This window comes from Amblyomma maculatum, chromosome 3 (genome assembly GCF_055883805.1).
Source record: "Amblyomma maculatum isolate TAMU_Amacu chromosome 3, ASM5588380v1, whole genome shotgun sequence".
NCBI classification, from domain to species: Eukaryota; Metazoa; Arthropoda; class Arachnida; order Ixodida; family Ixodidae; genus Amblyomma; species Amblyomma maculatum.
In genome coordinates, this window is record NC_139346.1 from 87,396,176 (window position 1) to 87,415,325 (window position 19,150).

At 46.0% G+C, this 19,150-nt stretch overlaps 1 pseudogene; it reads left to right on the forward strand.

Moving 5' to 3' along the window:
* The first annotated feature begins 4,774 nt into the window (after positions 1 to 4,774).
* LOC146195197 (solute carrier family 22 member 7-like) lies at positions 4,775 to 18,256 on the forward strand (annotated as a pseudogene).
* Positions 18,257 to 19,150: the final 894 nt, after the last annotated feature.

The window sequence follows — 19,150 nt, forward strand, 5'->3', positions numbered from 1 at the left end:
TATATGACCACTGCTGTTCATGCTTTATATGATAACCTGGAACGGAGGATACAAGAGTGTAACCTAGGTTTTAACCTGTCATATAGATTAAGTGGAAAGGAGGTAGAGCAGCGCCTCCCCAGTTTGATGTATGCAGACTATATTGTGCTACTAGCTGAGAGTCAGGAAGAATTGCAAACTCTAGTTAAGTATTGCGGAGACGAAGGGGACGCTCTAGACTTCAGTTTTAGCGCAATTAAGTCGAGTCTGATGACTTTCAACAGCTCAACTGATCAAGGTCTTAAAATAAAAGGCCATGAAATACCAAGAGTAGCAGAATATAAATATCTCGGGGTATTGGGAAACGAAGGATTGGCATACATTGGAAAGCATGAGCAATCACTTAAGGACAAAGGGCGAAGAAATGCCGGGATAATGAAGCATAGGGCATTGTGGGTATACAACGGGTATGAGGTTTTGAGGGGTACTTGGAAAGGAATTATGGTGCCCGGGCTTACTTTCGGAAATGCGGTTTTGTGCCTCAAATCACAGGTACAGCTGGCATTGGAAATAAATCAGAGAGCCGTCGGATGATTAGCACTAGGTGCCCACGGCAAAACCACAAATTAGGTGGTACAGAGAGATATGGGCTGGGCATCTTTCGAAGTACTGGAAACTCAGAGTAAAATATTATATGAGTAACGCCTGAGGAAATTGGACAGTAACAGATGAGCAGCTAATAGTATTTAAATACCTATACCTAAAAAGCGTTGACTCACAATGGAGGAAAAGAACTAGGAAACTTAACCAGTAAGTATACTGGTCACAAGGACGAAAAAATAAAGAGCGTTAAGCAACAGGTGAAAAACACAGAAGGTAAAAATTGGATAAATTCGATGGAAAAGAAACAGTGTGGAATTGTACCGAAATTGGGAAAGGCAGATCAGGAAGGAAGCTTTCTTTGATAACTCAAGAGGCAGTGCCCGACTTTTTGAAGCTAGATCAGGGTGCCTTGCAACACGCAGCTACAAAAAGAAATTTAACAATGAAGATGCCGCATGTGCTGTATGTGGTAACTCCAGTAAAACAATTGACCATATTATACTCGAATGTAATGGTATCCATCCGTAAGTCGATGCAGGCGCAGTCACTCTTCCTGAAGCTCTGGGGTTGAGATACCGGTAACTGGGTGAATAAACCGGCGGTGGAAGCTAGCAAAAAACGACTGGAAGATTGGTGGCTTAAAAGCAGAAAAGTGACATAATGTTAGTAATAGAGAAACAAAAATTCAATAAATAGAATGATGGTATGGTTAACCAATCTGAAACAATAATTAAGATATAGGGAGAAAAAGAATATGATAGCTGCTGCTACCACCCGTTTCAAAGGGGACGCTCCTATATTGCATCCATCCATCTATGGTGTCGTCTTCCATAGAGACACTGCGCCTCTCTTCTCTCTTCGGTAAGTAGAGGAGGGGAGGCTGCGCTGTATAAAGCATGCCATTTCAGTGCTTGTAAGACAGTTCGTCATGCTGCCTGAGAAGCAAAGGGAGAAGGCGGCTCGCCAGTGTGAAGCCAGGAAGCGACAGCGAGCTACTGAGACAGAGGAACAACGTGAAGAGCGTCTAGCCAGGCGACGTGCTCAAGATGTGGCTCGGCGAATGGGTGCTTCTTCTTCAGTACCGAAGCAGAACAAGACTTACTGGGGTGGGACTTAATGTCTGCTCTGAATGGTGAGGACTCTGCATCTACAGGGTCTTGAATATTTGGAGCTGGGATTTAAAAAATTCCTATGCAAAATCTACTACCCCATTCGAGCTGAAATAACGTTCACAAAGTAGCAAAATATTGTCTACGTTATCTGATAAGTGATTCAACATCGATACTTGCCTATATTTTCCGAAATCGAGAAAAAACTGCTCTCTGAGGCGTGCACAATTTTCGCAGAAGAGAGTCGAAAAGCTATTTTAACATGGTGCGTCATCTGTCGGGCAGCGAGGCAAGCGCGCCAACGGCCGGGATGGAGCTTGTCTCACTGCTCGACAGATGACGCATCATGTAAAAATAGCTTTTCGACTCTCATCTGCGAAAATTGTGCACGCCACCGAGAGCAGTTTTTTCTCGATTTCGAGAAATCTAGGCAAGTAGCGATGTTGAATCACTTATCAGATAATGTAGACGATATTTTGCTACTTTGTGAACGTTATTTCAGCTCGAATGGGTTAGTAGATTTTGCATAGGAATTTTTTAAATCCCAACCCCCAAATATTCAAAACCCTGTATATACTTATCAAGGAGGTCCTCTCTAACCAGTGCGGAGCGCAAGAATGCAACTGGACGGTTACAACGTGCTCAAGAAAGTGAAAAGGAACGGCAATGAAGAGAAATGGCGTAGCCAAGGATATTGCTTTCGCAATCTCCTAGGCCTAACTACAGCTAAGCCACTGTGCATTTTTTATTGTCGACAAAGAAATGAAGACGCTCAATTAACAGAATGCGTTATGTGATCTTGGTTAACTGTACTGCTAACAAAATATATAACCATTTAAGAGATTCTTTTATATAGCTTTGCACATATGCAGTCTAATCTTGCACATATCAGGACACCCTTGTTGTGGAGTATATATAAAAGTGCTTGGGAAGTGTGGTAATCTCAAAATTGTGTCTACTCTATCTTTGCAGAATGCGAGTATGTGCGTCAGTTCTGTGTGCGTAATTTCTCAAGAACCGCAAAGTTTCCGCTGTGTGCTTATTATGCATATTATACGACCCCCAGTATATAGGCATATGCAGAAAATGTGTATAGTAGAGGCTGCAGCATGCAGTGTTCAATGCCCCCAAATATTGCTTTGCACATGGGCGTTAATCGAGTACGTAACATGTTTTTATCCAAATATTATTATATATGTTTTAAATTGTTAGTTCAACACAAAATAATTGTAACTAGCAATGTTGAGAATGTCAACTCCAGCCCAGCGGCCTTCCCATTGGAATTCAACACTGCTTCCAATTCTTCTCAAATCGTCCCTGCCCAATTACCTTAATACAAATTAAAGATGGCAACTTGAGTCTGCTCATAACACCAACATGAGCTGAGATTTATTTTGAGAACTGGAAACAAGTGGTTTTTGGAAGATAACATAATTGCATGCTTCTTACGAGGCCTCTGCAAGGCAGGCCCTAGAATAAGTTGAGGAAAATCTCCTAAACAATGTCCCAATAAGCTCCTCAAAAACCCTAAACATGTCCCACCTCGATATTCTTAGGGACATCCTGAGGAAGTCACTTCTTGTCTCAATTGGGATGTTTTGGGGATTTTTGTGGGACTTCTCCTGACTTCCCTAGGACATCCGAATCTCCTGTAATCGAAATCCCTGCGATGTCCCTGAGACGTCTGCGTGTTGTCTGGGTAGGCACTAACCTCAATGCTGGGCTCAAATTTTGTGGTAAGGATATTCAAAAAAGGGCTCTGTCTAGCCCTGTGGTACCTATTCAGGAACCTTCATAATGAATTTCACTGTGCCAACACATACTGTGCCAACACAACAACCTCAATGATACGTACCTAGTACAGACAGCGGGACGCATCAACTTCAAAGAGTTTGTTGTTATATTCTGTGCCATCTCAGGATGGTGGCACGCAATAGCATACGAATGCGATTGCGCGTTTGCTTTAGGCAGATTGCCTAGGCATCTGCAAAATAAAACAGCGAACGCTGGCTTTATACTGCGTCCTGGTTAGTTTCTAGCTGTAATGCACAAAAAAAAGGTTCATGCGCTTCGCATACCACAGTTATTTTTTCTTGCAGACGTTTTTGGTGTCAAAATATGCTTTTAAGCTGAAAGTGGTTCACTGTATCGATCCCTTGATAACGACACGTATTACTCGCGAGTCCTGCAAGTATCATCCTCTAAAAAGGGCAGTGACCGGAGCTTCAGTCTTCCTTCTCCTGTTCCTTCTTCTGAGTAATTTTCTTCTGTTTTATTTTCGTTGCAGACTTTTCGCAGTATAATTATCATCGTATATTTGATCTCTGTTATATTGTCCCACGCGGCTAGACAAAACGATAGTAAAGAATAATAAAATTAAATAATAGATATAATTCTAATTCCATCTGCCAATGCAAATATTTTACTTTATTTCGAATATGCATCCCATCAAAATTGTCAAGAAGCTTCACATGTTTGTCATCTTTTATAAACATCTTGAGCAGACCAATATGTACCCTGATTTTTTTATTATAAGCTCGGTAGGATTCATTAAACATTTTACAATCCGGTTTTATACGTACGTTGAATAAGGTAAAGGTTAAGAGATATCTCCCCGCTGTCAGTTTGCAAAAGCATCTGCTTGGGCAAGCACATGGGCGCTCTCACTACAAGAGAATTTAAATTGCACATTTACTTGTAGATGCATCATCAATGCAAGGTTGCGATGAATGATGGTAAAGAAGAAACCAATGTAGCTTCGTCAGTTTTCACGCGCCACGTGCACAAAACGTCCTGCGTTAAAGAAGAAGCTAACGACGTTGGAATACTTGACCCCTTGGAAGCTCTGCAACGGCGATCTCTTTTCGGCGCGGTATCTTTCCAGACCGACTCCGTGAGCTGACCGTGGACTTCACTCGAAGTTACCAGCCACGAAGGGGTTCGAACTACTGACATTGTTATGCGATCCTGAGTCACGGTGGTCGAAGCTCTGGCTGATGTACACCATGTAAGCTGCGGTGTTGCTTCAACCAATACTGCTCCGGAAGGCACTCCGACGGCGTAAACCTTGACCGTATAAGACTATGCAGCCTAAAGAAGCTGTCAGCCCGAGCGTTGATTCCAAACCTGGGACTGCGTCTCCCCTGGAAGGCTTCGTGGGCGCTGAGTCGCACGCCATCATTCAGGAGAACGTCTATATCATCTTGGGTCACGGACGGTTCCAGCTATTGGTGTTGCTATGCGCCATACTGAGCACGACCGTCCTTCTGATGCACTCCTTCGCTTATCGCCTCATCGGCCGGCCTGTCGACCACTGGTGCCAGCCGCCTTCGAATTTGCGACTTGTCCGTCCAGCAGTGGAAGAACGTGGCGATTCCAATTTTGGCCGACGGCAGCTTCAGCGAGTGCACAGTGTACAATCCACCAATTCCGGTGAGAAATCTGCCTTCATATCCTGTCGCAATATTTACTTCGCGCAGAAACCGTCCCGTCATGACACCTCCCCTTTCCAATCTTTCCCCAACCGCACAGTCCTAATATCTAGAAATTTGCATCTTCTCGCACGGTGACTTTTTGATTTCTTACTTTTGAACTTACAGCTGAGTTTATTAGAAGCTACGTCATTGTTCCTGGCGCTTTCAGTGTATATAAATTACCTGTTACCTGAATGGGTCGCTGTCACGTTAATCGTATGAAATTTGCATAAAAGCAATTTTCTGAAATTTAACACGATTGCGCAGAAAACTTTCATAACGGCCGGTCGAAAGCCTTTTGAACAGTCGTATCCTTGCCCTGGCAACAATATCGATGAAAAAAAAATTTGTAGTCGTTGTCGTGCGCGATTCCAACTTACCGTCGACAGAGGAGCACTTCCCGATGGTGGCGACTTAAAAATCGACCGAACGCCGGCTTTTTTTTTTTTTTTTTTTCATTGCAGCAAAATCAGCGCCGACCACCGCAGCCTGCCGCCTACGTGCACAGAGAGCCATTTTTCAAGAGCCATAACCTTAGTCTCCTTCAGTCGCCAGGTGCCTTTAAGTAGTTGACATCGAAATTACAGAGAGTTTGCTACTCCTGGACCAGGATAACAGGTTGAACTAGCACGTTTCGTTTGCAACGGCACTTGTGGCAACAGCAGCAGGGGCCGTCGCGAGCATGGCATCTGCGACCATGAGCGGCCGCACAGGTCGACGTCATTTTTGTTGCTAATGTATGGCGGTCTCATATAAGGACGTGCAGACTTTTGTGGAACGGTCTAGAAAAGAGATAATCACTACCGGGCTAAAATACACATTGAAATCAAAAAATATTTTCCTCGGTGTTCAACTTCTTGGTTCTGATATTGCCCTTACTTTTCCCGTTTCTAAGACGTTATGTCGGTGAAACACTACAGCAAAATAGCTTAGTACAATTGTGGCTGTTTCGCAGTCTTTAACTTTACGAAACTAGATAATTGCTACTTTCTGGGGGTGCTTATAAAGAGAAATATTTTAGTTTTATTTCATTAAAGCGCCAGTACTCCTTCTATTACTTTCTTATAACCTCAACCACTGATTTTACTCTGCCCACATTAGTTCCCGCACACTGATAAAGGCTGGGCTACATGTACGCGAAAACTCAGGCTAACACGAACACTAATGCATGTGTCGCTTGGCTCGTCGCTCACATCTTCCGACATTGGAAATTTCGCTCGTTGGCCCGGAAGTGCATGCGTGATCAGCACTTAGCATGAACACGAAGCGTACGTCACTGCCGCTCATTTCACACGCATTCTTTTTTCTGCAGTGTTGGGTTATGATTGTGCATTGCGGCGTAAATGTCTCGCTTTGTACCAACAATGGAGAATCGCGAAGGATTCAACGAACCTCTAACCCCGACAAAAAAGACAAAAGTTCACGTGACCACTTGTATATAGCGCAACTTAACAAATGTTAAACGATTCAATTACGCTTTGTTGTGAGTACATTTTGTTTTGCATGTTATCGATAAGCACATTAATTCATGCAATCGTTATCACTGTTGTTCCATTTGTAGCTAGTTTTGTGGTGTATTATGCCAGCAACACAGAGCGTCATCGCCGTTTCGGGCGTCCGTCTGTTGGCGATGTCGCGTGCGTGTACCTTATCCAGAAGGCGACACAGCAAACGATGATCGCTTTCGCCGCGCCGCCTTGTCACGTCGCTCTCATTTTCGCTCACATGCAGCCAAGCCTTAACAGTTCCACCAATAAAACTAATGTTCGCCCATATTTAAGCAGTTCTTTACCTCACCCGGCAATTGTTCTGCCAACACCACTTAATCGCTTCTCTTTTGCTTTCTTTTTTTTTTCTCTAAGAACGAGAGCCAAGAAGAGCGCCACGAAATTCCCTGTGATCGATGGGATTACGACACTGCGGACGTGGGCAACAGCATCGTCAGCATGTGGGATCTCGTGTGCGAGAACACTTGGCTGCTCTGTTTCCGAATCCGTCTGCACGTTGGGATCTCTGTGTCTGGTGCCTGTGGCAGGCGTAATCGCTGACCTGAAGGGACGCAGGCCGGTCATGCTGGCGAGTGCCATCGCCACATTGTTCGCCAGCATGGCGGCAGCTTCGACACATGCCTTCGGCGTCTTTCTCATGAACCGCTTTGTTGTCACCGGTGGTGCGAGTGCAACCAGTGTGCTCAATTTTATTGTCCTCTACGAAGTGACCGGAAACGAGCACCGAGCCCTGTACATACTTCTCGCCGCCTATATCGCCACCACAGTGACACCTGCTATTTATTCCCTGCTGTCACCGCTAAGTCCATCTTGGAGGCTTTCACAAGCGCTTCTCGTCTTTTCATCGACAATCGTGCTGGTATGGTGCTACGCCATGGATGAGTCTCCTGTCTGGCAGCTTTCCACGTGGAGATTTCACCAGGCTGAGCACACCATGCTTCATGCAGTAAAGTCCAACGGCGTCGATACGGCTAAAGCAAGATCCACATTCAGAGCGCTCGTGAAACAGCTGGAAAAGCGGCACACAACCTCCGGCATGAGGACAAGTATCTCCGAGCGTCTCTTCCATACGGGCGTCTTTGGCCGTTACGCCTTATTTATATTTGTGTCCTGGTTTGGCGTGAGCTTTGCGTACCATGGCGTACGCATGGTTCGCGGGAGTTTGGAAGGCCACTGGGATGTATTGGCACATGTGTTCAAGATTATGGTACTCATCACAGTCTACTACGGCATGAAACATCGAGGCCAAAGGGCGACCTTGACCGCTGTATTGGCTCTGTTGTTTGTCTGCAGCGTCTTTCAGACAGTCTCTTACGCACTGGAGTCGAGCATCGCGATGTCGCTGTCAACACTTACTGTCTTCAGCGCCACGGCTGCTGCTCTGTGCGTCAACTACGGCTATACCGCAGAGGTGTTTCCCACGGAAGTACGGAGCTTTGGATTCTGCCTTTCGTATTCTATCGGTCGCGTGGCTGTTCTCCTAGCCACAATGATCAGCGCATTCGCTACGAGTCAGCGCGTGTTAGCCCTCAATATCACCCTAACAGTCTTAAGCTTCATCAACGGGGTTGCGATTCAATGGCTGCCAGAGATATTAGCCCAACACCAGGAACACCCGGATCCGGCCACCTTGGACGAACGGCAAAGAAAGGAAGCCCTAAAGGAACGCCTTATCCCGATCTCATTGTCTCCCAAAGTGAGAAAGCCAAGCAATTATCATGGACATCGTAAACCGAAGCTATCTTTGCCAAGCAGCGTAGCTTCAGAACCTGCAAGGCACTAAATTGTGGAGTTGCTTGCCTTGCTTCAGCCTGTTCCCCATAGCGAAGTTCTATACCGCCTTCGCGAAAACATAGTGGCTGTCTTCAACGGAGTGTACCTACCGTTTCCCGTGGAGAAATACCACGCCTTAAAATAGATTAGGCTATCACACAATAAAGATTGAATCACTTCCCCGATATGTTGGATTGTCTTTGCTTTAAGGGGCAATGACAAGGTCATTCGATGTATTGCCGTTGTATACTTCTGTAAATAATATACAACTATGTGATTCTGCTCGTACTGACTTATTGCCTAGCGCGCGGCGCATATTACAAAAAATATGCAATTGAAATCTAAATCCTAAACTTCTTCCCATCGACAGCTATCACCATTTTGAAATGCTCGTGTGACGTCGGAAGAGAATAGACGGCGGAACGTCGTCTACATGGCGGGCTGGAGTATCAAAGAACACGCCTTTTCTTTAGAGCACGAATGACATAGTGGCCCATCCTCGTGCAGAAATGCTTGATTATGTTACTGAACAGATACGATTTAGAGTAAAGTAAGTTTTCTACGGTGTAGTTGAGACACGGTCACAGTGTGCTGCGCGGTTTGGTTCCCTTTTTTATCGACACACTGCACTATTGCGTTCCACCGGCTACGACGCCAGCACGATCAACGGTCACCTGTCCTTGTAGTGTCAGGTATTCGGCCCACGACGCCGATGGAACCGATAAGCGGACAGTCGCCTTATCTGTTTTGGTCAGATCGCAGGCCGAGCGACAACTTGACATCCAATAAGTTAAAGGCCTGCACCGGTTCGCTTACCTGTAGCCTAACTGTTTTAAAAACGGCAAAACAAGCGGCTGCACTTTATATGCTCCCTCTTCTCATCACCAATGACCTTTACCAGAAATGTCAGTCGGCGGCGAACTGTCGTCCCATTTCATTTCATTTCATTTTATTACCTTAAAGACCCCTCGCGGTGTATTACATAAGGGGTGGGATGAGCAGAAAAGGTACAAGACAATGCAATATATGTGATCATATACAAAAAAATGTTGTTTAGATTGCTAGCAAACAAAAAAGGGCAGGTGATGTCGACGATATGCTGGGGAAGGACGTTCCAATCATTAGCTGCACGTGGGAAGAAGGAGGCTACTTTACGACTTTAGGCTTTTTTTAGGACTGCTGCAGCTGAGGCCCTAAGGGAGCACTTCAGGTGAGGCTCAAAGGAAGTACCTTTGCAAGACAAACTGAACCACCTTTGCAGGCTGCGAGGTTCGAAACTGGGTTTGGGCCCACTGCGGAGGAGGCGCGCGCAGCGGGATTTACGGAGCTTCTCCCAAACGCACACCCCTAGAAAAGCCGAGCACCAGACCGGTTGACGCTTGTACCCATTTTTACCGGTGGGTGTCCGGCGTTGGGTTTCGAACTAACCACCTCCCGCAGCCGACACGGGCGCTCTAGCCACTAGGCACGAGTAGGCCTAGTGCGAGTGCGCGGGGTTCCGGTCTGCAATTCCGGCGAATAAGGAGCACGCATTTCCAAGAAGGCCAGCGGGCGAATAAGTCAGCCGTTTGCGACGTTGGCACAGAGGGCAGGACGCGACGTATTTGGAAACGGTGGAAGATAAGCCAGGCCAAAAGAATCGTTTTCTCACGCGGTCGTAGGTTTTGTCAAACCCAAGGTGACCTGCAGTAGCGTCATCGTGGAGAGCCGCCAGTATACGTGGGCGAAGCACACGCGGCACGACTGGGATCCAGCGAGTTTCATCAGGGCAATACACGTAACGGAGTAGGATGCCATCTTCGAGCTTGAAATTGCGAAGCTGTCGGCGAAGCCTAGCATTGGGCGGGTCCGAAGCGCCGATAAGGCGGTCGATGATAGGACGGCAGTAGGCATCGGCTAATTGCTGTGAGCGGAGAGCGTGCTTGTTCTCAGAGTCGTCAAAACAAACGGTTGTGATATACGTCGGGCAAAGAGATGGTCGGCTCTGGTCAGAGGTGGAAATGCATTGGGAAGAAAAACAGCAAGTTGATTCCGAAAGGGGACAGCGAGAGAGAGCGTCGGCGTCTTGGTGTTGGCGACCAGATTTATAAGTGACGTCGAAATGGTATTCTTGCAGGCGTAGAATCCAGCGGCCAAGTCGGCCTGTCAAATTTTTGAGTGAAGAAAACCAGCAAAGAGCATGGTGGTCGGTCACAACTGTGAAGTGCTGACCGTATAGGTAAAAGCGAAATTTTTGGACAGCCCAGACGACGGCAAGACACTCCTGCTCGGTAATGGTGTAGTTTTTCTCAGCTGGAGTCAGAGTCCGACTGGCAAAGGCAATTACTTTCTCACGCGATGTTGCATCACGCTGCAGAAGTACAGCGCCAATACCGTGACCACTGGCATCGGTGTGCAGGATAGTTGGAGCGCTGTCACTGAAGTGGCCAAGAACAGTATCTGATGTGAGGGCGTGCTTTAGGTCATTAAAAGCAGTTTCGCACTGTTCCGTCCACACGATAGGGCTGCGTGCTTTGAGTAGCTCATGAAGTGGTGCAGCAATAGTTGCAAAATGCCTTTTAAAACGCCGGAAATAAGAGGCGAGGCCGAGGAAACTGCGCAAATCTGTAGTCCGTTGTGGACGAGCAAAGTTCAAGACCGCGATTATTTTTTCAGGATCTGGGCGAATGCCGTCATGGCTGACCAGATGTCCCAATATTCTAATTTCCTTCTGTGCAAAGTTGCACTTCTTGGTGTTGAGCTGAAGGCCTGCCGAAGCGAGACAGGTGAGGACTTCATTCAGGCGCGTGAGATGGTCATTAAAGGTTTCCGAAAAGATAACAATATCGTCCAAGTAACACAAACAGGTTCTCCCTTTTAGGCCACGAAGCACAGTATCGATCATTCTTTCAAATGTCGCTGGTGCGTTACCAAGTCCGAAAGGCATAACATTAAATTCGTAAAGGCCATCGGGTGTTGCGAAAGCGGTTTTTTCTTTGTCGTCCTGGTGCATAGGTATTTGCCAATAACCTGAGCGGAGGTCCAAGGTCGAGAAATATTCGGAGCCTTGGACAGAGTCAAGGGGGTCATCAATTCGTGGCATCGGATATACATCTTTGCGGGTAATTTTGTTGAGTGCGCGGTAATCAACACAAAAGCGTACCGAGCCGTCCTTTTTTTTAACTAGCACTACTGGGGAGGACCATGGGCTTGTTGAGGGACGAATTATATTGCGATGGAGCATGTCATTTACATTTTTTTCAATTACTTTTCGTTCAGAGAGGGAAACCCGATAAGGCCGTCGGCGAACGATAGAGTTACCTTCAGTAATGATGCGATGGTGCGCAACACTAGTCCGTCTCAGTGGTGTGGAAGTGGCATCAAAAATGGCTTGGTGGTGTCAAAGCAATGTCAGCAGTTCTTGGCGTTGGTTCGGCGTGAGTTTAGGATTTATAGTCATTGCGAGAACAGAAAGAGAGACGTCTGACGAAACACTTTGCTGAGGCGGAGGGGCGGTGAGCACCATCAGGGAAAAAGGTTGAACATCCACCATGCAATGCAGAGAAGTTCCTTTTGGGAGCACGAGGGATTCACGTGAAATGTTAGTGGCCAGTATTGTCGCTGAGCCGTTGTGGAACCGGACAAGACTTGACGGGAAAGCGATGCCGTGTGCAAGATGACTATATGATGGTGCTATGAGTACGTCGCCGTCAGTGATGTGGTCAGAAACAACAGTAAGCAGTTTTTCGCACTGAGGAGGCAAAACAGTATCAGTGGCGGCAACGAGAGGATGATGTTGTTCAGAAAAGTCAGATGAAAAATCGCTGTCTGTCATATGGATAACACGGTCACCACAAGAAATTAACGCTGAAGCGGTTGACAAAAAATTCCATCCAAAAATCATCAGGTGCGCACAAGGTGAGAGCACAGCAAACTGCACATGATGGCGGATGCCGTCGATAACAACTCGTACGGTGCACTTCGCTGAAGGGCGCAAAGGGACGTCATTGGCTCCATGGAGTTTAGGCCCATCATATGGTGTTGTCACTTTTCGCAAACGGTAGCACAAATCAGCGTGAATGACAGAAATTGCAGCCCCTGTATCAATCAAAGCTTCGACCGGTAAACCTTCAGCGATAACAGCAATCACATTATACGGGCGATCAGGAGGACTTTTGTAAGTTCGCAGAGTGCAGTTCGACCTCCGGAAACTAGTTTTCCGGATGGCGGACAGGGAGAATGGTTGTGGGGCGGAGAGGGGAAGCTGAGCGGCGGTATGGGGATGTGGACTGGCGTCGGGGTACATGGTTCCCACGAGGCTCTGAGGAAGATACTGGAGGTGGGGAGGGTCGTCGAGGTGGGCTTGGAATAGACCGGCGTTGATAATATGAGGTTGAAGGCATGTCAGTTTCGAAGGTGTCGTAACCACGGCGCTCGTTCTGAAGGCGGCGACGACAGAAGCGGGATATATGTCCTCTAATACCACAGGATTGCTCTCGGTGGACATGATTATGGTGGAAGTTGCCAAACGGCGACCGGAACGTAGCTCCAGCGAGAGGCAGGGCCCAAGGCAGCAAGGGGATCGAATTTGACCTCCACCACTTGTGAAAGAAGGCTAGGTTGAGACGGCAAGGTCATGACGGCAAGGCCAGCGATGCCTTGTTTAGCGTTTTTAATCCGATGACAAAAACCCAGGCGCGTGCCGGAGTCGGCGCCACGGGATGATGATGGTATGTACAAATGAAAGAGGAAGATCATGGAATGAACAAATTAAAGAACATCCACGGAAGGCTCACAATATGTGCATGTGTGTGCGTGTGTGTGTGTGCCGCTGGAGGATGGCGTTTCAATAAACGTCTCCTTTGTGAACTTGGAGGCTTGTGTCCTTGCAGCGAAGTGCTCTCCTTCCTGTGGAGGTTGAGTGCGCGCTGCGGTGTATCAGTGTGCGCGTTACGACGGCTGATCGGGGCTTCGGCTCGCGCGACGCTCGAACCCGCGGTGGTCGGTGGCCTATGTCCACGTAGAAACCACAACTGGCGCCCAACGTAAATAGACCCAGGCTCCATGAGTCGTTGGACAGCACATCGGCCGAGCCGGTCACCTTGACGATCAAGCTCATGCGCCATGCCTGCCGCCCCCTGCGCGGCACTCGGCAAAGGCACTGAAACACGCTGCATGGTTATTCGGATCACCCTGCGGTGCGACCGTTGACCATATGCCTCCGCTGTTTCAGCTTTACGCCGTTGCGGAAGCAATCTGCGCGACGCCGCCGCTGCCGGCATCTCCGCACAACAGCACCCGTACCCCGCTAGCAGTCATTTCTGTTCGGGGAACGGCGAGGCGTCGGCCGGGCTCCCTCTGGAAACCGCACCGACAGCGCGCTTAGTTGGCTGATGCGGCTCCGTGAACTTGCGAGCCGGCTGGTGCGCCATTCTCTCCTGGTACAGCATTTCGACTTTTCGGTGCAGTATATTAAGGGGAGAGCGAACCTGGTAGCTGACGCGCTATCCCGTGCCCCACTCGCCCGCGGCGGCGTCTTTCGCCGGCAGGCGAAGGGGGCGAAACAGCGGACGAGTCGCAGATCGGCACGGAGGGGACACTTGTTTTATTCTACAGTTTGTATAAGACATTTGCTTCTTTTAGAAAACTGAAAACACAAGACAAATCAACAAGTCCATCTTCGCCTAAAATCAGTTTTGGCTGAAAAGGAATGTGTTATTTGTAAAATGGGGTAAAATATTTGTTTCTTAGTGTTTCGAGACCTGTGCATGATAGTAAGACGCGGTTAATAGTTAATTGTTCTCCACATTTTTCTCATTGAGGTTTGTTGTTTTTTTTTGTCAGCAGAAAATTGTGTGTCAGGTGTGTGTGTCCAATGCGGAGGCGGCATAGTATTACTTCTATGAAACGTTCCTGATGCCGGCACGACATCCATTCTCCCAAAATGGGCTCTACTAGGTGTAGTTTGTTATCCACTTTACTATTCCAGGAAGACTGCCATTTTTCTTTTAGTTTGTGATGTACAAGTTTCATACGGTCTTTTTAGGGTATGTTTACACTTTTCATTGGCTTGTCACGGGCTTTAGCAGCACATGTGTCTGCTCTCTCGTTGCCTTTAATGCCCATGTGACTCGGGACCCAACAAAATTTTATGTTATATCCTCGAGCAATGGCTGTAGTTATACTGTGTATTATGTCTCCGAGTAAAGGAGCGGCTGCATTTCTTAGATTTAGAGCTGTGAGGACGGCTAGGGAGTCTGTGTAAATAGTGCTGTTTGTAACATTTTCTTTAATTATTTTCTCTACGGCAACAGAAATGGCGTGGGATTCAGCAGTGAAAATAGATGCGCAGTGTGGAAGTCTTATTATTTCCTCTGAATCTCCTCGCACGACTGCACTTCTCGTGTACACAGCTGTTTTCAATCCATCGGTATAGAACCCTGTGAAGTTTCTGTATTCTTCCTGAAGTTTAAGGAATTCCTGAATAATAAGCTCCTGTGGGGTTTTAGTCTTGGAAACTGTGTGAGAGTGAGATCACAGATTGTGGGAAGACTGTACCATGCCGGTAGAGGGATGCTGTTTTGAGCGATATCCAGTAATGTGTCCACAATATGGAGTTTGCAACATATCTCTTCAAACCGCATTATCAATGGCCTCGTTGACTGAGGCCTATTTGTGAAAATGACTCTGAGGGGCAAGTTGTGACTATTGAATAGCACAGGTGTTTTTTTGTGACTTTATTCTGAGGACATATGCGCATGTAAGTAAAGCTCGTCTATATTTCAGTGAAGGCTCGTTAGTTTCCACATAGACACACAAGCAAGGCGGAGGCCTAAGTTATGCACTGGGTCTAATTTCTTTAAAATATATGATTGCCCAGCTGATCCATAAACTATGCTTCCATAGTCCAAGGAAGAGCGCACAACAGAGCGATATATATGCAAAAGGCATGCCCTATCAGATTGATCCCCAATTTTTGCGTGAAAGGACTTTTAGGATGTTTAGGGATTTGGACGCTTTCTACTTTAGTGCTTGTATGTGGGGGAGAAAAGTGAGTTTATTGTCAAAAGCAATGCAAAGAATTTGTGGTTATTGTTTACGGGCAATTTTATTTCATTTAGGTGTAAGGTAGGATTGGGCTGTATGCCTCGTTTGAGCAAGAACATAACTGCCACTGTCTTCTGCGGAGAAAATTTAAAACCATTTTCACTGGCCCATTTTGTTAGCTTATTTATTGTTAATTGGATCTGTCTCTTACAAGTGGACATGTTGCATGATGTGTAGGCTATTTGAAGGTCGTCTACATAGAGTGAATACCTTATGGAATTTGGTATTACTTTACTAATCGTATTCATATTAAAGTCTAAAGAGATAGTCATGAATATGCTCCCACAGGTCACAGTAGAAATGATGCGGCCAAACATTTATTCCAGCATTACATGCTTAACAACTTTATAGGCACTTGAAGAAAAACAAAATGCGGCTATTTGCAAGCGTACCTTATAAACATAAATGCCTTTCTGATGAAGAAGTTCTTTGTATGGGCACAGTCATTGACCCAACCACAGACATGCTAGCTATGAAATGGATGGCAAAGGCAATGTTGCCATAAGGTAATCTTGCACAGCTGAATAATGGTTTTCCTGGAGTAGATTTTCTCTATATGGCTTATTAAATCCTATACTCTATTCAAAATACTATTTCAGTATATTATCTAACCTTTACAATTGAAACACGGTAACTAGACTGATGAGAGTCATACAAAAAAAAAAAGTGCAGTCAGGAATATATACTGCTTGGCTACATGGCCCAGCAATACGCAGCCTGTAGTGTGGTCATCAAAATGGATACCAAAGTGAAATCAGTAAACTGATATAATGGGAACTAAAGAGAAGATTATGCACAAAAACCCAAATAACTAATACTCAAAAATGTGGAAAAAGAGCTGAAAAGAGCTGAAAAAGAGGTATTTTTATTTATGAAATACTGTGGAAATATGGATCTCCAAGAAGTACTAAGAAAATACACAAAAGAATACTAGTGGACATACATAGGAGAATGCAAACAAATCGGCTAGTGTAATGACATAAGGAATAATATGCCAAAATATACTACAATAATATGTAACTCAACACAAGAATACAATGCCATTACATTATACAGCTCCTGAGCTAGAAGACTTCAATGAAGGACAGCAAAGAAATCTGGGGACACTTAAACTTCCCTTTGGGAGTATGACAATTTGACAATACTGGTTTTCATCTGTTGCTCCCCCTTGCAGAATCATGTTTCAGTACATCCCCAGTGCTGCTTGCTTAATCACTAATCCCTTAATTTGTGTCTATTACCTCATGCATACTCATTAGCATAAAGTATTAGGCTGAAAAAAATATATATATGACCGTTCAACAAAGATGTTCCCTTTAGGCGCCGTGTCCCCGTATGGGGATGCGAAATTTTAAATGTGACCCAAAGGCAATCTAGCAAAGGCCACCAATCACTGGCACTTAGTATATTTCGTTTAGGAATCCGGCATGTACCTATTTTCTTAAATAAGCGTTGTGTACTGCAAGGCATGCTATCACACACAAACACACACACACACACACACACACACACACACACACACACACACACACACACACACACACACACACACACACACACACACACACACACACACACACAATAAAGATTGTGAGCCATGTGAGCCATAAAACCGAGCACGTTCATTTTGAGGAGGTTCATTTTTCAAACTTCCGGGACTGAATAAAAATAGAAAAAGCTTGCAAATCTAGTCCGGTTTGACAATCTATAGTCACGCGGGATCTTATCTTGCTCGCAAGACTAAACAATGTTTTACTGTCTACGAAATCCACAGCTTGTGTCATGCAAGGGCAGCTCCAGAAGAGCCCAATTCGAAGCCGTGACTGCGATCAGCCTGTGCCCAAAAGCGAGTGCAGTACAAAAACAAAAACAAAATGTGAAATCAGAAGAAGACACAAAAAAAGATAAAAAGAAAAGAAAAACAGCGACCAATAAGAGAAAGGGCAAATGTCGAAAGCAGATAAGAAGTCATAAGTAATGCAAACGGACGAGCAAGCACATCTTCGGAAAGCTTTCTAGGTGCTGTCGATGACTTGGTGGTTCTGACTTGATATTTTGATTAAGGGGAGGAAGGCGATGACTCAAGATGTTAGGTTATATATTTCGTGCACAGAGCAGAGCACTCTGCTTATAATGCGTTTACGTTTTGATTGTGCTTGCAACCCTGCCGCAGCCCAACCCACGCAGATCTATCATATGACGCCATCACGTAGTCTATCACCTGATTCAGCCACTCCTATTTGCGCCACTGTACTATTTTCGCAATTTCACGTTGCACAACCGTATCAAATTCGATTTGGTCACATCTGGCTACTGCTACTGCTACGACAAATACGTCGGCAACGACGTCGCGTGATGAACATACATTTTGGACGCACTGGTAAAACTGTTTAGGAAATTAGTCGTCCCGCGCATACTAGAAAAATATTTCTCTCGTCTATCCGGCTTTTCCTGTGTATACCGGCGAAAAACGCACCGGGTCCACAAGAGGTATGTAGATGGTAAATTTAAAACTACAGCCCGTTCGACGAACCTTTCGAGTGACAAAGCAAGCACATCAACGGCGGCTACGGTGAAATGTTCAGGAGAACAGTTTCTCACCAGATCGATCGTGGTATCTGTGCCACGAGTATCGCAATGAACGTGGTGAAGTGGTGTAATGTGTAAGGTCTTTTCACTGCAGAATATCTTCAAGTTCCACCCTAGCTCTGCTGTCAAACTATGAAGTTAGGCCCGCACATGGATCCAAGAGCCCGAACCACCATGTCTGCACAAGACGCTTTGCGAACCGCACGTAACATCTTCTCGGCTAGATTTTCCGCTCTTATGTTTTGGCAAAGAAAGATAAACAAAGTCGAAAATATCAAGCATTCATTTGCGTAACGCATAACAAACATACCGTTTGCCGCCCCCGGTTCGGAAGTAGTTAATTTTGTACACCTCCCGTTTTTGTTTTCCCACGTGATTTTCCACGTGACACTATTGATGCACCCCGCAATGCTGCTTGCTACATCAATAAAGCATGGCCGGTCTCGGGGGAGAGCGCGCGAGAAGAGAAGCGCTCTCTCCCTCGAGACCGGCCGTGAATAAAGTTTACAATTGTTTTATGTAACATTTTGTTCAAAACAAGCAATGAAACGCTTGTGTAAAGTATGTAGTTAATATCAGGCGCCACATTCAGCAAATTTGTAGCTGTGCACAACATAAAAATCTTAAAATCGCTGGTTAGTTGCAACCTTCCAACAGTTCAGCACAATCAAAACCGAAACGCTTCGTTGGTTGCGCAAGTAGTAGTAATGACTTTATTGAAACAAAGAGTTTGGGGCATACATTCCCCTTGGGCCCCCGCACTATACCTGCACGGCCCCATACACTCAACGAAGTGTCTAAAGGTACGTCCGACGTATCCATTCGATTCTCGTAAAGATACGGCGGACGTCGATATACAGGCTCATGGCTATATGCACGTCGAACGCGGCCACATTCCGCTTGCTACGCGTATAGCGTATAGTGCCTAGAATATACTGGCTAGTGTGACAAGCGCCCGCGCTTCCCTATGGGCGAGGATGGCGCTAAATAGCGCCATCCTCGCTATTGGCTTGTCGATTGGCTAACGATT